General features: G+C 31.7%; 1 protein-coding gene and 1 long non-coding RNA gene across 4 annotated transcripts in view; one reads left to right on the forward strand and one right to left on the reverse strand.

Moving 5' to 3' along the window:
* The first annotated feature begins 673 nt into the window (after positions 1-673).
* LOC117167037 overlaps positions 674-27,502 on the forward strand; it is a 196,575-nt gene continuing 169,746 nt past the window's right edge. For all 3 annotated transcript variants that reach the window (XM_033351604.1, XM_033351598.1, XM_033351603.1), the window contains exon 1: positions 674-1,003. The gene's annotated coding sequence lies outside the window, so the exon portion shown is untranslated. The remainder of the gene's footprint in view (positions 1,004-27,502) is intronic.
* On the reverse strand, positions 7,822-26,938 carry LOC117167038. The gene is made up of 3 exons (XR_004466348.1): positions 26,719-26,938; positions 10,622-10,910; positions 7,822-8,011 (listed from the first exon to the last, which is right to left on the reverse strand). It is a non-coding gene; the product is annotated as an uncharacterized LOC117167038 (long non-coding RNA).

The raw sequence follows: 27,502 nt of genomic DNA on the forward strand, positions 1-27,502 counted from the left end.
TGTATTAATAAACTTCAGTTCCTTCCTAATGGATCAATCAATCAAAAACCAATTTTATACTCCTATAACTAGATCGAGTCTTCCATAATTGTTTGCCTTTCCTAATTGGTAGCTGCAGTCACAAACTTTTCTTCGCAACAATACCAGCTCTGAATTCCAGTAGCTCATTAGAACCTCAGTGAATAGTTTAGTCAATACTTCCTTTTTGTAAGGGTCAGAAGCAGCGGCAGGTTATTTAGAATAAACTTCCGTGACTCTGGTTAGGCATCAGGGCACGGTGGACGGCGATTATATCAGGGTTATTAAATAAGCGACAAGGCGCTCCCTTAAATTGCGGGGCCCGGGGCTGTGGGTCCCCTGGACCGCCTCCGCCCCCTACCGAACAAGGCGCAAGCGATCACTCTCTTGGAGTAGTATTATAGTGAGTAGACAAGTCAGTAGAGAAGGAAAGGGTAGGGTCTTGAAGCGAAAAGAAGGGAGAAGAAGAGAAGACAAGACAGTTCAGTGGCCCGTCCCCTCCTCGGCTTCCCAAAGGCCACCAGCTCCTTGTCCTATTTCTGACGTCACGGGGCCTGACGGGGCCCGAGCTTGCCCGGCTAACGGCGCATGCGCCAAGGCGGTTCGCCAAGATGGTGAACGTCTTGTAACTCTCACTCGCGGCGAGGCAAGGCTGTCCGCACGGCGGCGAACTGCTGCTGCTCTGCTCTCTTCTCTTGTGCAGTTCTTGCCTCCTTCGGGACTGGTACCTTACATCGTGTCCGTGCAAAGCCGACTCACCAGGGACAACTCCGTCCGCGGATACTCCGACTCGTGAGCACCGATGAAAGTGTCCGCGACCGGTTCGGGACTCGTGCTAAGAGGTGAAATCATTCCGCAGGTTTTATTTTCCTGGATTATCCACCAAACTATCAGTTCCAAGTGCTAAGACCCTTGACATCTACGATCCATATTGAAGCTGGAGGCATACCCACCGCCTCGCAGGGGACCCCCCGTCACTTATAAGGTATGTCAAACACCTACTCAGCTTAAGGATCTTCTTCACCTAGACGTCCTCTCCGTCGGCCTTACTCTCACCATGTACAGTGATAACGGTACCCCCTTCGTAAATACGGATACCACGTCTAGGATTCCCTCGAGCAGGAAAGAGAGAGAGAGTGAACCGGGGAGCCTTCGCGAACAGTTGCATTCTTCCGCGGGTTACTCGGTTACCTAGTATTGGCACACAAGAAAATCGCAATTACGGAATTCCTCAGCTGATTCCAAGGAAGATTGCGGAAGCTTCCTTAGGAACAAAATAGGTGGGAATCTAACTAAGTGTGCTCTATGTTTAGAAACTTGTGCGACTCTCTGTCCCACATTACGGTTCCTGAGTGATTTTCGCGAAAAAAATTTAGAGAGTTCTTGAGGATCTGAGGACAAAGTGACGCGCTTACAATTTATATTGAGTTTTGCATTGAGTGCGAAAAAAGTTCCTAAAGGTCGTCAAGTGATTATGATCAGTTTTTGGCGTTTGCGACACTGTTGGTTTCCGTTAGAAGAATCATGGGATAGGTGTTAAAATTTGTTCTCCGATTGTTGTTCTCCATCCCGCTCTTCCAAGGTTGATCTCCAATGAGCTCCTCCAACATTGTTACCCAACCTCGTTGCTCAATATGGTTTTTTAATTTTCCTCTCCATTACTCTTTTCCCAAGATTTTTCTCCAAAAAGGCTTGTCAGTTGTGTTTCATTTAAATTTGTTTAATTGTTTCATTTTAATTTCTAGCCCATTCAACTTGTTTAACTTTTTAACGTTTTATTCTAAAAATAAAACCTTGACCTTATCTCCTTTTCAAGTTGCTTAATTTTTGATACTTTCATCTTGAGATTTCGTTCATTTAAAAGTTTCTTACGAGTTCATACTTTAAATCATTGAAGTTTCTGCGCAATTTACAGAGTAAGAAAAAAAGTCTTCCTCTTGTTACAACTTGATTTCAGTAGACCTTGTCTCATATGTACAGTGCATTTAAGTATATTCTTCTTTCTTGTGTCTTAATGTTGTTACACCTTGATTTAGGTCAATTTTTTTTTGTTAAAATAGATTTTTTACAATACACTTAAATAAAAAAAATCCAATTATATAATGTCCAATTTTTATACAAAATTGAACATGTACGAAAGTTTTTATTTGTCAGTCTAAAATGTTAGAACTTGAAAGTCGTCCAATTTTAGGATGATTATACTCATAAATGTCAATCTTGAACAATATATTTGAATATTTAAATTTCTTATTGAATTTTTGCTATTTGGAATTTTTTGTCTTGAATAATTACTGGGAATAATGATTGGTTCGAACTACAAAATAATTTTTTTGCTCTTCGTGCCACAACATTTGTTTTTTAATTCAACCAAATTTTTGTTGAAAGAGCAAACATATTTTGTTGAATTAAAAAAATGTTTTGAAACCAACCCAAATTTAATTGAGTCAACAAAACAATTTTTCATTGTACGAATATTTTTTTCAGTGCTTACTATTAAAAATGTGAAATTAAAAAAAATAATTTTAGATCCAGTTAAAATTTTTCAAAATTGACTATTCAAATTGTTTGATTGTTAAAGTAGTATTTTTAATTTGCTTGCTTTAATTTTTTATTATTCAATATTTTTAAAATGTAAGATTGTACTCAAATTATAAGATTTTCGTTTGTTTCTCACAATTAATTTCAGTTCGCGGAATAAGATAAGTAAAGATAAATAAAGGTAAATAAATTTCTTCAGATGTGTTCAAAATCTAAGTAAATTTTTTGGAGAATTCGGATCATATTCGTGCTATATAAAAAAATGGGTTTAAAACTGACCCGATTAATTAAAAAAATTTTCAATTTCAAATAACTAAATGCTGAATGTTTTAAATTTTAAGCAATTTAATTTTATAAGCCAGAACTTTTTAAATTGCTGCACTTTATACATATTTCTAGTTTTTTATCTGAAGGTTTCTTCAAACATCGTTCTCCATCCTTTTTTCCTTGTCAGATTGTTCTCTTCAGTGAGGTTCTCAAACTATCTCATTCTCCAAGGACGCCCCCAATAAGGTTCTATGGCATAAGGTCCCCCAATAATCTTCTGCAATAAAGTTCTTCCAATTGATTCTCGAACTTCCTTCTCCATCATTCCATTTTGCAAGATTGTTCCCTATTAGGGTTCTTCCTGACTTTTTTCTTAGTCTTTATTTCTTGATAATTTTCTTCAGAATTGTTGTCGAACTTAGTGATCTGTTTATAATTTCCAAGATGTTCTCCAATAAAATTTTCCAATAAGGTTCACGAAATAGTTCCCAAATTTTGTTTCTATCTTTATTTTTTTAAATTGTTCGCCAAAACAGGTCTGAAGTAAGATTCTCCTTAGTTCTTCTGAAACTTTCTTCTCAGTTCTTATTTTCTAATATTTTTCCGTAATAAAGTTTTCCAGTTTTTTTCTCCACTAAGGTTCTTCAAAATAATTCTACAATTTAGCCTGCCACCTTTATTTTACTAAATTTTTCTCCAGTACATTTTTGCATTAAAGTTTTCCAAGAAGCTTCTCGAACTTTTTTCATAGTCTTTATTTTTCGAAAGTGTTCTCAAAAATATTTCTTAAGCCTTAATCTCTGTACATATTGTTCAAGATTTCTTCCAAAAAAACTTTTCGATTGCAAGTTTTCATAGTAGTCCTACAACTTTTATTTCTGCCCTTATTTTCACAAACTGTTCGCGAATAAAGTTTTGCAGTCAGATTCACCTAAATTGCTTTGGAACTTTGTTCTTCGTCCTTTTTTTCAATAGTTTTCTTTCATGAAATTCTCGAATACCCTTGTGCGAAATAAAAAACTCGGAAACTATATTTTTTATTAAATTTGGAATATTGATATAATAACGATCGTGCAAACTTTCTGTTTTATATGTTATATGATATATAATAAAGTAATGGTAGTTAGAGCTTCAAAAAACTATTTTATTTGGCCCGAAATGTACAAAATCGTCCAAAAAACTGTCCAGCATTATTCTTCATCTTTATTTTACCAAATTGTACTCCAGTACAGTTCTGCAGTAAGGTTTCCCAATAATAGTTCCAAACTTTGTTCCTCATCCTTATTTTTCGCAAGACTGTTCTCCAAACAGTTGTCTAAAAGGTTCTCCGAAATATATCTTAAACATTGTTCTCCACCCTTACATTTCCAGAATTATCTCCATCATTGCTATCGAATATTATCCATAAATAACAACAAAGGTAGACCGCGGAAAGTAAGAAACAAGCAATAAAAATAGGCATGTAGTTTATTGAACCCGTAAATAGGTTTTATTACACTTGTGAAAGATTTATAGTGATATTCAAGCGCAATATGGAAAAGTAGTAAATAACGGATTACGTATGTAGCTATATAAGGCTGTATAAGGCAATATAAGAACTGGATTTGTTTTCAAGAAGGGCTGACACCGGGGGTCTGCTTCATTCGAACCCGAAACGAGTTTCGATTATAAGTACATCGCTTGGCAGGTCCTTGGCGGGCTGTCACGTTTTGCAGGTCCATCATTCGCGGGGTTCCCTCTTGTCGGACTCTCTTCTAGTGTGTAGGGTTTGAAATCGCGTGGGTGGGATCGAGACTCCTTTGAACTCTCGGGGGAGGCTTAAATGAAGCAGGAGAGATAGAAATACCCTTTTGCGAGTATTTACGTATGTACAGACAGCCTACGCGCCCGGGCATAACCAGTTTCCTTCTTCCACTCGTTGAAATCTCTCGGACAGTCTCTCGCTCAATCCTCTCTCTCTCTCTCTCTCTCTCTCTTCTTATCTCCTTCAGTCTCTCTCTGCTTATCTCTTTTTCTCTCTCGTTACATGTCCCTCTCGTTTTATCTTTTGCGGTTTGTCGTTCGTTGTCTTTCTCGATCCTGCTCGACAGTCTGGAAAGAAAAAGAGAGAGACAAATAGAAAATGATAGTGAGAGAGAAAAGGAGAGTGCGAGAGCCGCTCGCGCCGTACCTACTACCTACTATGTTCTAGGTGTAGCTGCATGCACAGCCTTCGCATTCTTCGTAGAAGTGAAAGCTAGCGGTTTCAGGGAAATTCTGAAAATGAATCCCGGTTCGCATTTGGATTATCAGTGACTGATTATCAGTCCTGAGTTTTGATTCATAATGTCATACTCATCAGATTTTAAGGTTGCAAATCCTTGAGCCCTTCGTTAGAAGAACCTTAGCTTAGCTGACAAACTTTGTTCTTCAAATCTGCCCTCTATCCTTGTTTTCTAGCATTGTTCTTCAATATAAAATTCTCCGCTCTTTTATTCCAAGATTGTTTTCACAACGTCCTCTGCATCCCTGTTCCTCAAGATTAATGTCCAATAAGGTTCTGCAATATTTTTAACCTTCAACTTTGTGTGCCATCCCTGTTTTTATTTCATTTTTCTCCAACAAGATTATCTACTCTTTTTTTCGTAGTTTGTTCTCCAATGATGTTCTCCCACTCTCTACTGAATTTTCTATAATTCAAGGTTATTGTCCAAAAAGGTTCTCCAATATTCGTTATCCCAAACTCTGTTCTCTATATCTGTTTTTATAACATTCTTTTCCAATAAGGATCACCATTTTTTCCGAAATTGTTCTCCAATAAGGTTCTCCAACACTCTTCTGAATTTGTATTTTTCAAGATTATTGTCAAAGAAGGATGTTCAGTAATTGTAATACTTTGTTTTCCAACTTGTTTACAAAGATTATCCTCCAACTAGTTTCTTCCATTGTGTTTTTCATCCCTGGTTTTCTAATGTTGTCTTCCACTGAGTTTCTCCATCTTCGGTTTCCAAATTGTTCCTATTGTTCTCCGATAAAAATCATCGATATCATTTATGCAACAGCACTGCTGTCCAACTTACTTATCTAAATCTGTTGTCAAGCTTGATTGTCTAATAAGGATTTTCAAATATGTTCTCTATCCTTGTTTCATGATTTATGATTCATATAGTTCTCCATTCTTCCCTTGCTGGATTATTTCCCAGTAATGTTCTTGAACTTAATTTTCCAACATTTTCGTCTTACGTTGTTTTCTAATACTACTTTCTGATCACTCTTGTTTTCCAAAAGTGTTTTCCACTACTTAACTTTTTTGCGCAGCTTCACCCCACAACTTTGGTTTTCCAACATGGTTCTTCAAGTTTGTTCCTCCATTATTTTCGAAACTTGATCTCCAATTATGTTTTTCGTCCTTGTTTTCGAAATTTCATTCTTTGTGTTCATTAATGTTCTCCAACATATTTTTTGTCTTTAAAATTATGGATCTTCGACCTCTGGTGAACCTTTTTTTACCTTTTTTGATCCAATCAATCGACGAGCCGCGGTGCCTTCAAAAGGGAAAGTAATGCGACTCGATCTTCCTTGGAGTTGAAAGGAAACGCGGAGTTTTGCGGTCTAAAGAAGGCAAAAGTACAATGACATTAAACAGAAGCTAAAATCGCACTTTTTTATAGAAGTCTATTGTAAGCCAATTTTACCCTTGATTTAGCAGCAGTCTGGACTTTAAAATGTTCTGGTTACTATCCTGGATTTTAATTTTTGATGGATCGTTGTTCACGCTGCAAGAGCGCGTTTATCGCTTTTTAATTCGCTATAATTGTCTGCCTATTTAAGTTGATTACTGTGTTTGGATTTCTGATAAATTCGCTCAAGCTGCATAAATGCGTTTTTAAATCAACTTTTAAATCTCTCCGAACATAACTGTGAATATTCTCATCAAGCATTTATAAATTTCACTAAACTAAAATATCAAATTTCTTTGCATCTTTAAAATATTCTAAATATTTGATATCTCCTTTCGGACACATTCCAGTTAATTTGTCTCTTGAGAAAGTGAAGTTAATTTCTTGATTAAACGTCGAATTCTTCAGATAACCTATTTTTTAGTAAACTTTATGATTGACAAACTTAGTTATTAAAAAAATCCGAGCCATAGAGAAAACATTCTACCTATTGCATCACTCTTTGTTTAATACAAAAAGAAATTAATAACAAATTCTAGAATGCTATAAACAATCCTTTAACGTTAGCATTTCCAATTTATTTTATTTTCCAAAATTATTATTATTGTATTCCATGGTTTAATTAAATGCTTTAATTAATAACCTAACTCAAATAATGCTGTTGATTTAAACATTTAATTTGATATTACCAAGATCCCTTGCTATCCTCGAGCTGTCAGTGGACTTTCCTGCACGCCTATACAATCAGATATACCGGGATATCTTTTGAAGTTTTAATCATTCATTCAGCGACACTATCTCAAATGCGCCGACTTCCGGTTCCTAATTTGGCAAGTTGTCCAGCTTGCATTTTTGTTTTCACTTCCATTTTTTTCTTTGTAAACGTGTTCTCCTTTTAAAATAAAACACTCTGAAGAGTGAAGATATTTGGTTCTATAGGAATGGTAAAGTGATTTGATGCTTTTATCGTCTCTCGCCTTATATCTAATAAATAATTGTAAATAATGCATAGAATAAATACTGTAGTCGCATTAACGTAAGTTTGAATCTGCATTACTTACATAACAAATATAGTAGAAGTTATATTAAGATTGAGTCTGGAATGTAATATAAGCAAAGACACACATTTGAATGATGAATGCTGTCTAAATTATTGAAAATTTTAGTCCGAATTTCAAATGATTAAAAAAAGATAGGTTTTAGAAATCGCCATTGCTTAGGGCAAAATAGAAACGTTGGAATTTATTGCGTTCTAAGAACAGAAACAGAAAATATTTCGACACACGAAGGTGTACATAATCAGTTAGGTAATATTATTTTGCGTATATCGATTGCTCTCATTTCGATCACAATGGCCTCCAAGTCTTTCGAAAACGTTTCTATAGCGACTGCTCGACTTTCTTTCTTGGCTCAACGGCGTGGTGTGCGCACATGAAGCAGTCCATGGATAATCTACCGCTTCGCGCTGCAAACTAATGATGATTTGTAGAACGTGACCTGTTTTGCGCTTCGTTCCTTCTATTCTGATTCTGAAAGAAAGATTTTATTCACGAGAAAACAAGAAAACGATCGAAAGGATTATATAATCTTGCCTTACAGCGGAACTCTTCCTTTTAGGCGCATTTATTATTTTTAATTCTTATATATTATACAATATTTAACCGACTTCTCTTATTTTGTAGGAATTCTTTTCAATAGATAGAAAATAATCATGAAAAATAATCTTTGTTGCTTTTTATAAGTCTTGGAATCTTAAGTACTAAGTAGAAAGCTGGCAATATTGAAGCCATCCTCATATTGCAGAAACTCAATTTCACACTTATTGAACGGCTCATAAGTCACAAAGATTAATTAATTATAAAATTTTTAACTATTTTCAAATCTATTTTCCCACCTGACAAAAAAGTGCAGAATTCTAGTTGGATTATAGTGTTGAGCTAATTTACGCAACTTTGGTACTTGATGGCTTAAGCAAAAAGTGGCTGACATTTGCAGACCGCGAGTCCGAGTCATGCATGGTCGTAACTACTTTTTGAAACCACCTTCAAGCATCAATTAAGCGTGAAAAATATTGCCGGCAAAGTATCATGTTTGGGTGGTGAAAAGAATTAAAACAGGCACTTAAACGGACATGAACTATTCAACAATTTTTATACTGCTTGCAGATTTTTTTTAGTTTATTTTTTTCGCAGGAAATAATTTCGATTATTTTTCACATTCGTATATATTTCCAAGCTTCAACTGGCAAGAAATTTAATTTTCTGCATTTTTTTCTATTAAAAATTACCTCATTCAATTACTGATTAATTTTGTGCAGCGTTCATCTGACCAAATTTACTATTAATATTCTCAAATTAACAGGGTGTCTTTTTGAAAGTATTTTGCATTTTTCGTAACAATTGACTAGGAATATCTATAGAATTTTACTACTTTATTATAATAATTGTTTTTTCAGTCCTTATAAAGATCTAAATTTGCAAAATAGTACTATTCATATGTAAAATTAAATAGCTGTTTTTTTTTATTTGTGAAAGTCACTTCATTAACAGAGAAGTAATTTCTTAATAGTACAAGTTTCTAGTGATTCAATTAATTGTCTTAATATAGAAAGCTTTGAAAAATCAAATTGCAATATATTCTTACGTATGCTATAACCATCGATTATTTAAATAAATATTACGAAAAACATAATTACTTTTTGAATTTTTCGCTAAAATCCATTATTTTCAACGATAATTAAAACATGCTCTTCTTTAAACTTCATACATCTAAAATGTAGTGCACATTTGAGTAAAATAAATGTGGGTGCTATAATAAGTTTAATTTGAAGCTGCTTATATCACCAGATTTTTGATTGAAAATGTTATATTTTCATCAATATCAATTCATTTTTATACGAAGACTTTAGTTTTTACAAAAAAATGGGGTTTCTCCAAAAAAGACGATTGTTTAACTAAAAATCTAAGTAGTTTAGTTTTTACCCGTAATATTATATTTTGAACCGAAGTAATGCTTTTTTAACTTAAATATTTCAATTTTCAAAGAAAAAGATGCATTTTAAACAAGAATATTAATTTTCTACAAAAAAAAACCGATTTCTCAACAAAATACATGAATTTCCAACCAAATGTCGATTTTTGAACTAAAAAAGATCAATCTACGGGGTATCGAACCTACATATCTATACCTATGTAAATACCTATGTAAATATAAAATACACGAACTTTTAACAGGAATATAAATCAAATACTTTTTAAATAAATAATTTAAATCGATCACGATTTTTCTTCTCGTGATATTTTTTCCGTTTTAAACTATTTTACAACTTTTTACAATGACAGGAAATACTATTTTACTATACTATTTTATACTATTTTACAACGTTACAGATTGATATAAAATGTAAGTTTTTTCTGAACATTTGCAGTTTTTCATAAAGATGGAACTTTCATTTTTTTCCTTAAAAAAAACAGTTCGCATTTCAAAAAAGTTTCATCAAATTTTTGTCACAAAATGCATTGTTTGTAAGTCTCAACTCATGAAACCTTAAAATTTGTGGTGTCAAAAAGATATTCACCCAATATATTTCCACACGTGCAACATCCATGCGGGTATGCGCATCCATTTCTTAATGAAATCAGAAAAAGTAATTAAGATATAAACAAAGTTTAACAATATTATTATTGACTGGGGTTTTGAAATAAATTTTGCCTAGCGAGTCTCCGACCAGCGCACGGCTAGGCTCTTAAAGAACAAACATAGCCCGCTCAGTCCCCGACCAGAAACCTTGTTGTACCAAGGGTATTCCGGGCTATTTCCAGGCGGGATGCTCTAGACAAAATTTTCCTGACTTAAAGAAATCCCAGAAATGACTAGGGTTTTCCAAGTACGTATAAAAATGTCTTGACAATTCCAGGTTTCCGGGTTTTTCAGGTGAGTAAGACACCCTGATTGAACTAGAGGAAAATTTTAATTGCTTTTTTTCGGAAAATCAAATCTTTTAAATTAGTAAAATTGGAATAGCTTGTAATTAATTATCGTTTCTTGTAAATAGTAATGATGGCCTTTCATAAAAATGAACGACGATTTCTCTCATGCAATTTAGTTATTCTTAATCAATGCATGCACAACCTATTTACCTTGGTGAGTGTTGGCATAGAATCCGAAGACACGTTCGACTGTCACACGTGCAACTCAAATGTAGGTCAGGTTCGTGATGAGTTTGGTAAAATTTTCTCTGAATCACACATCGCGTGGTTGATGCGTCGATGAAATTCTTCTAAAAATTCAATGAATTTTAGCTTTTTTATGATTCCTCCCGGATAAATTGCACAATCCATCATTAGTCAGACTTGAAACGATGTGTGGAGGGAATGTCGACATAGGATGTCACAGTCTTGTTGCCTTCATAAAATTCCGCATCCTTTACTGATTCATAAAAAGAGCAGTTACGTTCAATTAAAAATAGAATTAACGGTAATTTTTAATAGTATTTAAAAAAATATTAAAAATAAAATAATGTCAAATATCACTCTCAAAAAATAATAGTTGTACTAAATTACATTTTTTCTACGAAGTTTAACGATACAGGTAGAAAAAAATTATTTCAGAACTAGTAAAAAATACTGGAATGCGTTTAACTTCAAACTCTTTACATTTTCACCAAATAAAAAATGTAATCCTACAGTTTGTAAGCCTATTTTCTAGATTATTTAATTAAGGTATGCAGAACTAATACCGCATAACTCAACTTCTTATGGAAATTTTGTTTCGTGTAGAAAACGATTTTTTTTTGTTATATACATATATTTAATTAGAAAAATCAAGGTTTAACTATTTTATACTTATAATTTAATTAATTAAGAGTTGTCAAATATTTGGATAATTAGAGTATTTAACTTTAGAACATTAGGGATGGAAAGCATTTTATTGTTTTTCTAAATCCAAAAAATGTATCTCTAATTGTTAACACTTGAAGTTAAATTTAGCTATAATTAATATCTATAAAAATATTCCGTTTTTTATTTTAAGTGAGAGAAATTTCGATTAAATTATAAAACGCGTATGTAACTATTTTGGCGTACTTAAACTGAACCTTCAAACTACAAAAAAATTATCTCAATATGTTGCAAATTATTTTGAAAAGGCTTTTGTCGCTCATGTAAAACCAGTTTCAAAACAGTTAGGCGATTTTAGTTTTCGTAGCTCCATTATATCTACAGTTTGCAAAATTTCTTTAATCTCTCATTTTTAGGACTTATAATTTTTCAAATTTTTCAGTTTGTTCAAAAATTTTTGAAGTGTTTAAATATTAAAATTGAAGTTCTTCCAGACTGTTTACAAAATTATTCAATTTTAAACATTTCTCTTTTGGATTTTTTTACTTTTAATTTCGTACATGTAGCTAAAAGCCAGATATTTTTTATACATATTGTTTGATTTTTAATGATTCAATATGAAATTATTTATTTTTGTAAGGTTTAATTTGTCGTTTTTCAAAAGGATTTTCAATTGGTAATTTGCAGCTTTAAATTTTTTTTAATGAATGCTTAATACTGAATTTTTGTCATTTTAACCTTAACCTTAAACGCTTTTAATTTCAAAATTTTGATTTTAAGACATAAAATGTTGTATTTTTCGTACTTGATGCTATTAAAATTGAAGATATTTAAAGTTGGACCTCTTTAAAATTAAACTTGTCACATGGATAGATTTCTTAATTTAGTTCAATATTCGAGATTTTTATTTACTGTAAATTAAAGTAGAACATCTAATCATAAAAGTAAAAAATGGTCAATTTTAATATTTATATTAAAGGATTTAAAACATAAAAACGGCAATTTAGTACAATTTTAGGTTGTAGACTTCAAAATAAAAGAACTTTAAATGAAATTATTTGGTTTTCTTCTTCAATCAATTGGGTAAAAATTGATATTTTTTAGTATCTCCCTAATTTTGAACTTAACGATTTTTTAAATGTTACGTAGCAACCTGAAAATAAAAGAATTATTTCTCTCTCAGCGTAACAAGACATAATACGCTCTACAGAATATTTTAATAAGCCTTTTATTAAAACAACTTTCTAAGTTTTTCCCTTAAAACTGTCTTAATTTTACAAAAAGTTTCAGAAGTTTCATGTTGAATGTTTTGTAAAATTAGGATAAATTTTGCCATAATAGTTTACAAATTTCGTAAATTTAATATAAATGAGGAAATATTCAGTTATAAATTTTGTAATTTTTAGTTACAATTACAATATTCTCATACACATTGTATCATAAAATTTTGAAATTTTCGTGATTTAAACTAAGTTTACGAAAGAAGCATTTTCTCAAAAGGCTTAAATGAAATAGAAGATTGTACTTTGTAAGCAAAAATGTTAATTAGAGGCATGTGATGGTCTGTCACGCAACCAATTTCATTTCATTATATTCGGCAGAATTACAATAATAAAAATAAATATATTATTCTGAGATTTTGGTAATTGGTTAAAAATATATAAGCGCACGTTTCTCTGGTCCTCTTGAGCTTTTATAGTATTCAATAGTTGGTGCTCATTATTCAGCTGTATCTTGGAATGTAACTGAGAACAGGGTCTCAGTGCTCTAGCTAAGATCGAATTTTTAAAATCGCAAATCAGGTTAAAATAAAAACTCAAGTGGGCCAGACAAACGTTCTCTTATTTCAATCATTTACGAAAATTCCAGCAAAGTATATTCATTTTTCTAATAATGAATTCAACGAATATAATAAAATATAATTGGCCACGTGACGAACCCAGTGAAAATGCTTACAACAGTTTGATATAAAATCCATGCAGAGTGCAACTTCCAAGATAATCCTATTTGCAGTATAAATTTTTTTCTTTCATTCATTGGATTTTAAAACTTTTGTATGGCACATTATAGAAATACATATACATGTCACCAATTTCTTTTACCGAGAAAAGAGTTTCCGCGTTCGCAAGACCTAAATTAATATTAAAGCTTCGGATTTGTCCATGGCTGTATAACTGTATATAGTGTATACGCATATGCCTACCGCCTCCTCGACGTTTTATTAAGCATCGGTAACCCTGGACGAATGTTATGAAACGAAGTTATATAAAGTGACTCTGGGTGTCCAGTAATTGCAGATTGAAAATATGAAAGGAGTTTTCGTTGCCGATGGAGGCGACGAGACGGTGGACATGACAGGCCAGAGGCAAGAGAAACATTTTTGCCCAATCCACAATTTTATCACCAGGGCTGGCTGGGTGCGTTATTTCGAATATCCTGCATCCCACTTTCGATAATAAAAGATCGCATTCCAACTTCTCAAGGAGACAGACGTGCAAACTGTCACGAAATTTATAAAAGGACATCTAGCGTCATCCGATTGCCATAGAAAGTTTTGCACAGCAATATGGAAAAACAGGTGGCAATTTTTTTAGTTGAAGTCAACAAAATATAATTTTCTGATAGATTTTTTTTAGAAGACAATTTTAATTTAAGCTTCTTTTCCACGCAGTAAACACAAATAGGGTAAAACTGCAGAAAATGTCGATCCCTTACGATTTTTTTTAACTTACATATTTTATTTTATTTTTTTTACACTGAACTAGAATCTGGCAAAACAAGCGCAACTCTTACCATTTCCGACATATCGAGAATTGGTCCTCTCAGAAATGTTGATACTCACGCCTACCCTGAACGCCTTCTGAGTATCTTTGCGGAACATAAAAATAACAGTAAGGCCCTCTTCTAAAGTAACTCGAAATTTGTTGTTTTTTCAGCAACTTATGTCATTTTTTCAAAAAGAACAAGTACCATCAAACGGGGTAATTTGTGACATGTAGGGTAAATTCAGTCACCCTTAAATTCCCTAAATTAGTAGAATAATTTACTCAAAACTTTTCCAGAAATCTGGAATCATTTAAAGCCTTAACTTGTTCGAGTTTCTGATTAAAACCTCCCACCTTAAGTAACTTAAACCATCAATTTAGGAATACCTCATAAAGGTATTTTGGAGTGATTCACCAAATAAGTGATACTTTCAGGAGAGTAAGAGTCTATCAAAGTATAATTCTCGAGGTTAAGAAAACTGAAAAAGGCATCATGCAATGGGGTTGGGGGGGGGGGGCGGAGTCTGGAGTTCTTGCAAAATGTGTTACGTGTTTTGCGAAGGGCCCCTTTTCAGTGAAAAAAAGTTTAATCTTTTTCTTTTCCCATAATATCTTGTCCAGTGTGCAACCAACATGAAAATTGCATTAAGATGGATAAAAGTAGATAAAATTATCTTTGGAAGTAAAACAGAACATTAATACTGGCTCTCGTAGAACAGAAGTTATAGTGTCTCCATAGTAGGCTGTTTTTTGTGGAATTCGGTTCACAAACTAAATAATCAAATTATGGTAACTGCTTTTGGTCAATATAAAAACAAGTGAAATTAACTGATTTTTTTAAACCTTGACTTCAAACGATTGGATTCTCAAGCATGGTACTTAAAGAAAAAGGTTGATGTAATACATACAAAAAAATGGTAATTAAAGATGCGATCTATTTATAATTTCATAAAAAGCAGCCTGACTGTGAGAGACTATAACTTATATATTCTCTAAAAGTTAGAATTAATGTTCGTTTTGAGTTTTAATGATAATTAAATAAACTTTGATACATCTTGAGACAATTTTAATCCAGGATGTACCGTATAATTTCAATAAAACTCAAGTCTCTCGAAAATTTTCCAAAATCTAAAAAAAAAGCGGAACGTTTTGATTTTTAAGTTCTAAAGTTCTTATGATTTTTTCATTATCGGTAAAAATACTCAGGAACATCCCAAAAAAATAATTTCTTGGATAAAAACGCATTGATTTTACTTATTTTCTCTCTAGGATGCGTGATATTCTCTGGTATCTCAGAAAGATAGGTCCTTAGAAGGGAGAAATTTGGTTTAAACACCTTGTCCCATTCACTCTAAACCCCTTTTCCAGGAGCTCACAAAAAAATGACGCATCCTAGTGTTGAGCATTTTGAATCAAGGTCCTTGGAAGGGATGGAAATGAAGGGGATAAGGGCCATAATTCTCCCCCCATTTACGCCGAATCCCTTTTCCAGGTGTCTAAAAAAAAGTTGGGGTCCATTGGAAAGGGCTCGGGGTACCTTGAAATTTAGACCGATTACGATTTAGGGGTGTTTCCGACTCGAAGGCAACCCCAGTCACTTTTAAACCATTTTGATGGGGGGGGGGGGGGCACTAAACATCAAATAATCCTGAAACTACATGAATTAAGTAAATTTTAAACAAATCAAAGTTGATGAAACAAATATGGTGTAAAAAGTTTGATACCTCGAAAACGGTGAGAGATATTTTTTTTCGGTCAGATTCACTGTATTTACTGAATAAAATAAAATAAAATTTAACTAAATTTCAGGATAGAAACTATCTTCAAAAAGGTATTAACTTATTCAAAATTAAAATAAGCATTTATTGCCTGACATATAGTAAACTATGCTATAAAATAAACAACTAATTTGGATACTGCCAAATAAATTTGAACGTGGCTGTATTTACCAAAATTTCAATATGACTAGCTGGATTTTTTCAGTACGAATAACAAGGCCTGTAAAATGGTTGATTTTTACCTAAATTTCGGTATGACTAGACTATAGACACTCCTAATGAATGTTTAAATCCGAAATGTGAGTTTTATTTTAAAGATGCTTAAATAGCTCAAAACGCTTAAAAAATCTACTTTTCAAATACATTGTTTTGCCAAAAATGTTACGTATTCCGGCAAAGGATTTTTGAACCATTTTTTCCCCGTTACTTTTGCAAAAAATTGCATAAAATGTCGACTCTAAGTTATCTAAAAATATCCTGACCCTACCAACTAAAGTTTCAAATAGGAATCTAGAATTTATTTTCCTGCCTTTCATTTGGCAAATTTTGTCTTTCAGTTTCTAGAATCAGGATTTTTACCAAGATTTTGCATTAAAATACGTAAAATTAGGTCAAGGACTAGTGTTTCGTGTGAAAGTGAATGTAAGATTTCAATGTCAATTTAAATGAGAATGTGAACTGCACCCATTCCTTATTTTAAATTCTTTTTAGGCCCCAGCTTTTAAGAAATACTTTGAAAAATATATAGAACAGAATAGTCCTTGATCTAGAAAAGATGTTTATTTTAGAAAAAATGTGACTTGTTACTAAAGATTGTGCAAAATATAAGAAAATCGGTATTTTATACGTTTTTTTATAGTTGTATGATATGCATCTTTTTAGATTTTGTGAGTTTTACGCGAATTTTATCTTGAAAATGTTACTGTTTTTTTAAAATCTTTATTAAAATAATGAAAACATTACCAATATCATCACACAAGTATGGACCTTATATGCTAAGAAATTCTTGAATGAAAAATTGTTTTTAACGTATTTACACTATTTCGAGCCTAATTGTATAAATAATAAAAACTCTAAAAAAAAGAAGCAGAATCTTTTCTAAATAAGAAAATTGGGAAAAATCATTCGAAGACAGTAAAAATATAATTTTTCATATAAAATTATTGTCCCTTATGTTATAGTCACAAGTGCAAAAATGAGAAATAAAATATAAGTTTTCTTGATTCAGCTTCCTAAACTTAATAAATGAAACAAATTATAATTTTATTTTTTTAAAGTTTACATATTGTATGGAATTTAGGATTGGAAACGACCCAAGTTCAGTTCGCGTTACGCATAATTTCGAAAAGTCATTGAAATTTTAGGCACCAATTTTTGTTGTAATACCTCATTTTATTGATACAACTTACCTTCACCTTTAGTACTATGAAGGTTGAACTTAAATATGTTTTTTGTATTTTTTAGAGAAGAATGTTACATTCCATTTTATTAAAATGAGGTGAACTTGAGCCACTAATAGAAGCAAGTAAAATAAAAATAAATCTGATACGTAATGCGTATTATTGTATGTAAAATGAAACCTATAAACTCCTAATTATGGAGAATATACAATATCAATCTGACAAATTTACATTTTGAAATTAGTTAGTATTCGATGCTTAGCGATTCCTTCGAACAAATATTTTTTTGAAATATAAGAAAAAAATCTGCCTCAGCCCGGAGTTTGAAAGATTTTATTACAATTTATAAGCATTTTTTAATCCATGTTTCGAAACTTTAATTGAATAAAACTAGATTTTTTACTATTACTGTAAACAAATAATTTTTTGTAAATTAAAACAAAAACCTGTCTCAATCTTTTACAGAGGAATACTATATGTATTTCTTCACTGTGACAATTGTACCCTGTCTGATCAACGTGAGTTTAATATAAATAATTTTGTATAATTAAAATTTAAATATCTGGCCGCTGACACGCTTTAAAATGACAATAGCATCGTATGAAATTAATTTAGATTAAACTTACGTGATCAGAAAGGGTGCAATTGTCACAGTGAAGAAATAGGTTCAGTATTACCCTATAAAATTAGCTTTAAAGAACAAGAACAGATCTTCTGAGGCCTCGGAGGCATAATTAGTTTATGTTTTTCTGCTAAAAATTATTTTTTCGCGGTAATCGTTAAACATCGAATTTAAATTAATTAAACAGTAAAATAGCAGAAAATTCATTGCAATGTTTTTTCAGCGTCCCAGTTTAATTAAACAGTTTATTTTCCAGGCGCAGGCATTCCTTTATGAAGTGATGAAGGGCCCGAAGGGTTTATCTGCTCTGTGAATTTGTGTAATTTATATCCGTTTCTTTATGACTCATTACTTGCCACGTAAAATTTTAAGAGAAATTTTTTTACAGTATAAAAGTAATTTAAAGACGTTTAAAAAGGATTTCATGATTCGCCCGGAGCTTAAGATCAACTTGAGCCGGCTCTGATACGCTAACAATCTTGTTCTAGAGGTTTTATCGCTATAGAAAATCCTATAGTTTAGACTTTGCTTAGACACCTCCACGAAGTTTTCTATTCTCGGCTCTAATCATTTATGAAGATCCCAATCTCGCCTTACGTTTTATTTCTAGTACTCGAATATAATCATGTATTAAATTCAAAGAAGGCGCGTGTACATCGACATTGCATCCAGGAATATTTGGCTATAAATCAGTGTAAATCATTTCTTCTGAATGGTCGTTAAACAAGCAATGGACAAAAATTTTTTAAATTTTTTTATGCTTAGTTAACGATTCTCGACGAGTAAAAAGAAACGAAATGACCGGGAAGAAAGTTGATGCGAAAATCGATCAGGTTTTACTCACGTGTTCGGAGAGGTGTGAGAAAATAGAATGTGAAATGTTTAGATCTCAGTGACATTTGATATTTAAATAATGTTCAGGGTGGTCGCAGGCCAGGGAAAAACTTGCATTCTCTCTAAAGACAGGAAATTTCTATAAGACGCGCTTTAAATAACTGTCAAGAAAAATATATTAAACATTTTCAAATATGAATTAAAAATTGATTTTATACATTTTTTTAATAACTGAAATACAGTAAATTAGTTTTTTGAATTTTTACAATCAACATTGAATTTCAGAGTATAATTTATATTCTTCATAAAAATTTGAGAAATTCTCTATGAAAATAATTTATTTAAATTCCTTTCACAGAAAAAAGAGATAAAGTTTACATCGATTCCAGATGAAAGATTCACTGCAACCAAAATTAACCTCGGAATATAAACTTTACATGAATCGCAGATAATTTGCGATTTTTAACCTCACCTGGATAATCTTTCGTCAGTTGCTTTTTGTGCTTTTCGCTAAATGGTATTAAACAAGTTCTAATTCATCTGCAATAGTGTAATTTATTTCGGAGGAGATATATTAGTAAGAAATTTTTTTTTCGTATTTTCTGTTGTAGATTCTACATGTTTTACCGAAATTTTCTCACTTCAGCGTGACGCAGTCGACGAGTTCAGAATTATTTTCCTAACCTCGGTGAAACATTCTCCGAAATATATTTCATTTTTACCTGTAGCAAGCCTTTCCTACAACAAATTTTAACTTTTGTTTTTCTGTGTTGTTTTAAATCTGATGTCCGAATTTATAGCTCGAATTCACTCATACTTTGCCGTTTTCACATTGCTGCTAAGGACGCCGTGGCAGACGACAGCTTTTATTCCTTCGTAGGATAAACTTTCGCCAAATGGCATGAAAACTTTAACAGCGGGAATTTTTATATGCAACAAAATTTAACTTCAGTTTTTTTCTGTGTTAGAATGATTACAATAATTTATTGTGTTTTGTTGAAAATTAACCTTTTTTTGGTTGAGAATTCAACTATTTTGTTTGAAATCTCGTCTTTTTTCATAGAATTCAACTGTTTTTCATACAAAATACAAATACTTGGGTGAAGTTAAACCATTTTGTTGAATTTTTTTGGTTTCTTTGAAATTTAATCTGCTTGGTTGAAAAATTTCTTTTCTGGTTAAAAAATAAACTAGTTTTTTTTTAATTTATTTTTTTGGATCCAGATTTATCACTTAAGTTGAAAATGTAACTTCTTTATTTCAATAATTCATCGATTAGTTTGAAAATTCATATATTTTTTTTTAAATTCGTCATTTTTGGTAGAAAATTAATTTTTTCTGTTCAAACTTCGTCTTTTTATGTAAGAACAAATCTTTGTAGTTTGCATATTTAAATCTCTTTTAAAAAACTCACTTATTTGGTTAAAAGGGGAACTTTTTTTGGTCGTAGTTTCAATTCGTATTTTTCCCAAATTAAACTGCTTTTTATTTGAAATAAAAATACTTTCTGGTTCGAATATCTGCGATTATATTTTTCGACCGAAATTTATAATTTTTAGTCACAAGATTAGAATTCTGGTCTTTGAATATGAATACTCAGAGGGAATACAAAGTTTGCCAGGAAAAAGTCAGGATGTTTTGAAAATTATGTTTGCGGCCAGACTGATATTTTTTCAGGATAATTTATTCTATTTTTGAATTTCATATTAATATTATCTTCGCGGTTTTGCAAGCAGAAACCGAGTAGCCGGTTTTAGTCTGGCAAAAACAGCCTTTTCTACTCAAATGTTTCTGCGAGACTGATCCCACTATTCCATTTGTATTTAGCTACTCATTTTTATAATTTTTTGTCAGGAATAGAAATTTCTAAGGATTTCTCTATTGCTTGTAATTTATTTTTTACAAAAAATAATAAAAAATATATTTATTTGTTGCAGGTGAGTTAATATAAGATTGCACTTATCGTCTATAGTTTTGTAAGTACTGCAAATCTCTTCAAATCTCTTATTTTTAATGGAAGCTTGAAATGAGCAATGTAATTATTATAATTATTTAATTAAATATAATAACGTTTATACTTAAAACATTTTATGTGCGAAACTTTTGCTTTTACTTCAAATAATGTAGAATAATCTTCTATTTGCTAAAACAATTGTGTTTAAATTGCTTACTTACATGTGGCTATATTTATTACAAAATTATTATAATAGAGCAAAATATAGTTATTCTTGAATTCAAATGGTTGAGTTGCCAATTATAATAACCATTAACCTAGATTTCACTAAGAAGCTAATTTTCTTAAGGTGTAGGATGTTTTTAAAATTTATAAGACCTTCAAGCATTAAATTCAGAATTTGAAAGATAATTGAGGATAAAAGACCCAGACAAAAAAGAACTATTTGTTGATAATTTGTCCTATTCCTTTATAGAAATTTTTTCCATTTACATCAGCTATTTTTATAAACCAAAAACTAAATGAGAGTCAATAAAATACAAATAATAGTCCTTTCTCATAAATATTGTGGTCGTCATTTTTAGCTTTTGAAAAAACATAAACAGTTACTAATTCTACTGTGCTAAAGTATCTATTATATTAAAATAAGCACTTATTGCCTATATTATATTTGATTATGACTTTAGATAAAAATATAATATCATTCGCCTATCTGTATCTATCAATTAAAAAAATTAATTGTCTGTCCTAAACTTCCTTTACTACTGCAGTTTCCCTGCATGTCTGACCCCTGTATTTCTATATACCAATTATAATTTTTTAAATTATCGTTAACAATTTTTTAATTGAAGTTCCTCACATAAGTAAAAACTTACTATTTTCATCGTAACATTTCTACAAGTGTATTTATTTCTTACGTAAGTTTTTATACCGTGATAATAATATAGAAAAGACATGGACATAGGTTTCTGGTAAAAATCCCTTCACTACTTAATTTATAAAGAACCGAAAGCGAAAAATTAATTTAAGAAATCTTTAGAAGGTTTTAATTCTGGATCCGTAGAAAATGAAACATTATTGTTTAGACTCTGAAATACGTATTAAAATATTTAAAAAATGTTTTCAGAGAATTGTCAAAAAATATTCTTTTACCCAGTATTTTACTTATGAAGGTTAAAAAACGTTAGGAAGTTATAAATTTCTATTATGTTCTTGGAGAACTTTGTTGGCATAAAAATGCTAGCAAATTTTTATATAACTTATTCGGATTTTCACAAGTTGAAAGTCGTCACTCAAAAAAGTTTTAAAAAATCAAAGCGCGTTTAAACTTCCTTCAGTACTTTAATTCAGCATGTATTTTTCGGAACATAATTCCTACAAGATTAACCTCGTGGAATTTGAAAAAATGCAACATTTCTAGCAAGTTTGTCCCAAAACAAATTTCCGCTGGAGAAATTCCTTCAAATGCACTGTTATCACTTAAAGAAGTCCTGTGATATTGTTGAATCCCTCGGGATATTCTGAAATAATTCGACAATCCTTAACACTAAATTAGAAGTTTTTCAACAAATATCCAATAAAATATTTTGAGAAACTTTGAAAACTTGTACGAAATCTTTAATCTCTTGAAATATTCATCAGTAACTAAAAAGCATTCAAAATTATTTAAGAAGTTGTGAAATAACTTCAATTTTGTAAGTTACTTGCAATCCTTTTGGAAAACTGTGAAATCCCTTGAAATATTTTGATTAGATTTTTTAAATCTTTAAAATCTTTTGCAATTCTTTACATTCTCAAGAAATTTTTTGAAGTCACTTTTTGAATCACTTGAAATAATTAGAAATAACTTGACATCTTTCGAAATTCTTCGGAAAGTTTGAAATCTTTTAAACAATTAAAAAAAACATATCTTCTGAAATATTTTGAAATATTTTGAAACCTATGAAATCTCAATAACTGGTATACACTTAAAATTCGAGTTTTGAAGCCTTCGGTATTTAAGAATTAACGGTAACACTAAGTCACAAAATTGTTTTTTCTTTATGCTACTTCTTTTCGTTATTTTGAAGCGCTGATTCTGAAACTGTCTTTTTGTTCTAGCGTCAATATTTTTGAGATATTCAATATTTAATGTTCAATATCACATTAAAAATTAAAAAAGTCATATTAACCACTTGCAAAAACTTTAAAAAAACATGAGGCTATTTTGGATCAAATATGATTGTAGAAAATAAATTAGACTTTAATTGCAGCTCCATTAGAAACCTTTGGCATTTCTGATTTGTTTCATACAAGGTTTCAGAAACAGCAAAAAAAAATTTTTTTTCTTTTCTTGTCATACGTTGTTTTTTCTAGAAACCCCGTCGAGATAGAAGATTTTTGACATCCGGGTCGTCTTCTACAGAAAAAAAGATAGTGGAATGTCCCATTAATTAATGATAAACAAAATTTTGTTGCATCATGCAATAAATAATGTTTTTTATAGAATGCAATTATGTTTTATTCTTTTATAAGAAAAGAAAATATACGATTTGTTTTTGCAAGAAATGAGAAATATATCACCACAATAATGGTATAAAAATTAAAAATAACGATCTAAAACCAATCAGGTTTTCAACAACAATGAGTACAAGATTTTCGAGACATTTCGTTACACCACTTTTTCTTAGGTAGATTGAATCATGCCATACGAGGCGTGAAACCTCCCACTAAAAGTTCGATCATGGCCACTCTATCAGTTATATGCCATCTATGAAAAAGTTGTCTGAGGCAACTTTTAACTTGATATATGTTAGCTTGCATGTCAGCATTCGCTTTTGGCAGCTCAGTGCGAATGCCCAACCTACGCTCTACAAAATTGCAACTAATTTTTTTTTTTAATATGATAAGAGTCATATATTAGAGTTAGATACTAGTAATAACATGCGGCGATTGTCTAACATCGAACAATGACGTGTAGAGGTCGGTCGTTCGCATAACAAAGGACTTAATAGATCGTTACCATATACCGCTCATTGTTCAGAGGTGTAGATATACTGAAATAGGGGATATTATTATATTCGCGATATCACGCACGTGCGCATTACCAATAAGAAGTATAGGAGCTGGTCAGCAGCACACAAAATGCAAGTAAAGTATCCTTTCTCTTTCCTCTTTGTACAGTCTGTTCTTCGTAACTTCAAATGAGGCGAGAGTATTTCGAGGTGCAGTACAAAATAAGTGATTCGAATCGAGGTAACGTTAACTTAAGTACAGCTTGCTCCTCACGCAGCCTCCACACCTCTGCTTACCCCTCACGCAGTCTCTACACCTCTGCCTGCATCTCTATAGGAATCCCTCTATTCAGTGCATACCTTCTGGAAATGCGGATGTTTACAACACGAGGGGGTTGATTACCTCTTTTCAATTCATTACTTCACTCAAAATACTACAAAAATAAGTTGTGATGAGGATTAAGATCGATAGGTGAGCTGGGAATTTATTGGTTTTCCAGTAATCATCGAACGACCATAACCGTCAGCATTTTCACTTCATCATGCCTGCCCAGCTGTAATTGAGCTTCTTGTTTTTAAGTGGAACTTTCATGGGATCATTATTAGGTGATTCGCGTGACTCTAATGTGAGGATTCTTTTTGCACTGATTGATTTACTACCGGGTAATACTACTCAGACGATGAAACCGAATTACGTAGTCTTCAACATACTGAAAGTGCATATGCAAATTTGTGAAAATTACCTCCTCACTAAAATATCCGATTTCAGTTTACCTCTCTTATGTAAAGGTGAATGCTTTCCTCTAATTTTTTAATTGCACATGTCGACTATGATTGCTTGAAAAGACTTTTAGAATGTCCTTTTATTACAGAAAATTGGGCTATTAGCCTGTTGAAATGATACTTTTAAAAATGCATAAAACAGTCTTTGTGTAAGTGGAATAATACTGAGAATTACTTTTTTAAGATTTCAATCAAAGACAATTCACTGAAATTCCAGTTTTTATTCGCTGATTTTGCTTTTTCCATTTGTACTTAAAATTTAAATTCTTTTTTTTTACTGGTAAGTCTGCAAAAACACTGTAATTTAAGTTATTTAAAATTAATTGGAATCTTTCGAAAAGCTAGTGAATTGCAATTCAGTTCTGTAAAAAACATATTAGTGAAACTTTTAATCTAAAAAAAAGTCTTATGTATTGCATAAACCTAAAAACAGGAAATTATCTAATAATTTAAACTGTTTTTTAATGGAATCAATAAAATGGATACTAAATGAATAATAATAAATAAGAAGCAAAAAAAGAAGTATTAGAGGGATGCTAATTTTATCCTCTGTCTAAATGACGCTGGAAATAAGGGATATTTTAATGAAAAACATGAGCTTGCTTTTATAAAATTTTTATTCAAAACAGGGACTGCTTTTTTTATTTCAATTTCTCATTATGAAGTTTTTAAATTAACACGAAAATCCAGTAAATCAGGAAAAATATGCATGAATCTATAATAATTGTTGAAAATTCTGTACATTTACAGAAAATTTCCTTAATTCACGGGCAACTATTTAAAGAGAAAACCAAAAGCCCACTCCCGAGCTGAGATCTTGCTAAATTGAGGCCAGAAAGGTTTGATTACAAAATTTCCCAAGTTTGAAGAAATGAGCGAGGAAGTTTAGCATGTTTTCGAAATATTAGGTCCTAAATACGGGCAGAAAAAATTTTATGTTTAAAAGTTAGCTTATTCCAAAAAAGTCGAGACAGAACTTTGAGATATCAATTTCACGGTTTGCGAAATCGGCTTTCAATAGGGATTAAAATTCGAATTTGTAATTTATTGTAAAAATAGAATCTTACTACGGATATATGGCGATGCTGGCTAAAAATTAAAGATTTTATCTAAAAAAAATTCTGTTGCAAGAAAATAAAAATTAAAGATCGTGATATCACGCTATGACATTTTTTGGCTAAAAATTCAAAAAAATAAAATAAAATATACCTATATTTCATTAAATGATAGTAAAAAGTTTTATTAAAGATTTTTAAAAAATCCTTCTATCACAATGTTTATTACATTTTTTATAATATTTGACGCAATAAACCCATTTTTAATCAGAATGTTGATTATCTTGTTTTGTACTTTAACTCTTCATACGCTCTTTCTCTTTTAACGTCCCAATAAAATCAACTTAACTTTTCTGCTATTCAAGGGCATCATTTCTACAAAAATTTTAAGTAATTCTTCGATATTTTATGATTCATACAATCATTTTAAAAAATGTATTTTTTCCCTAAAATACTTGGATGTATTTCTCCCAGCTTGATTCTTATCTTAGCATTTTAAAGAAAATGCAATCTTGTTTGTAAAAATATACCCAATTTTGTGTAAGCACAAAAAGAAAAAAAAAATAGTCATACCACTTAAAAACTTATGCCTTTCCCTTCATAAAATTCACGATTTCAATTAATTTCCAGAAAAAATGCCTTATAACGAAAAGTACATTTCATTGAATTTTATTTTTAATTTATCCTCAAGCTTAATAAAAATTTTATTTACCACAAACAAATTTTATACCTTTCAATGAGCAATATTTTTCCCTACGTTAAGATATCATCGACTTATACTGCCTATCTCTAAAAAATGAATGACTAGAAAAATATGAATATTCCCTTAGCCAGGAAGTGATTTGAATTTGAAATCGCTTCCTGAGTCTAAGGTTTCATTTTACGCTTATTGAGCACTCGGACAGAATTCCTAAAAATTACAAATCCCTTAAAATTACGACCCTCAATTTTAAAAAGTTTGAGTTTCCTCAATCAGATTCAGAATTTGCCTTTCGAATTGAAAAAGATGCCGGTCTTGTGTACGAGATATTCGCATAAACATTGGGTGATTTTCTGTTTAGCTAGGAACGTGGTTAACTTGACTATTTATTTCCGTCGTAAGCATTACGTCCCTCACTTCCGGATGTTCGTTATTACCACGGAATCGAGATACGATTCGTGACGAAAAACCGGACAAACCGGAAACACCGCTTCTCGGCTGGCGGTACACTTACCGAGTGAAGAAGCAATGCGATCTGGTAATTTTTTTGCTGCAAACGTCCGACTCGATCTCTGGCCTCTCTCTGCTTTCTGTAGAAGGTCAATACTCGGGAGAAATGCCGAATGCTGTGTCGAAGAAAAATGTACTCCGTAACGCAAGTTTACATTGGCCTGCACCGATGTTACTATTGAATATCTATTGTAACAAAATGATATGCAGCGCTTTTATACAAATGTCGGATTTTTTATTTCAAAAGGAAAATGCGCATCAAAATGATCAAACTGAAGATCAATGGCCGATCATCAATTTTCATGAATAGCAACTGTCGAGTGTCAATTGTTATGCCACGTCCAAGTCATGACCGTCCATGTGTATGTCTAGAGCCTTTCACTATTGTGTCCCTCCAAGATATCTAAGTAATTTTAGTAACTTAAAAAAGAATTTGGATTTCGAGGTATCTCTTTTAGTGTAAGCTTATACTGTTAAAGTCGCTTTCAATAGATTTATACTCTAGATAAAAAATGATTCATTTTCTAATAATTGATTTTGAATGCAACCAGCTTGTCCGAATCAACAATTTTTTATCATTTTATATCAAATAACTTCGACGATACAAGATAAGGTTAAAAGCACAGTATCCCGTGTAGAAATAGCCCTACTTGGCCTCAATAAAAGTCGGGCACTAGTCGGGGGCTAGTCGGAGAACATTTTTAGGCAATGTCCCTAGTCGGGATTGGTTGTTGGCTATTTGGCTATTTTTATGTCAAAGTTCCTAGGCGGGTTCTAGCCGGGCTCTG

Source organism: Belonocnema kinseyi, chromosome 2 (genome assembly GCF_010883055.1).
Source record: "Belonocnema kinseyi isolate 2016_QV_RU_SX_M_011 chromosome 2, B_treatae_v1, whole genome shotgun sequence".
Classification (NCBI taxonomy): Eukaryota; Metazoa; Arthropoda; class Insecta; order Hymenoptera; family Cynipidae; genus Belonocnema; species Belonocnema kinseyi.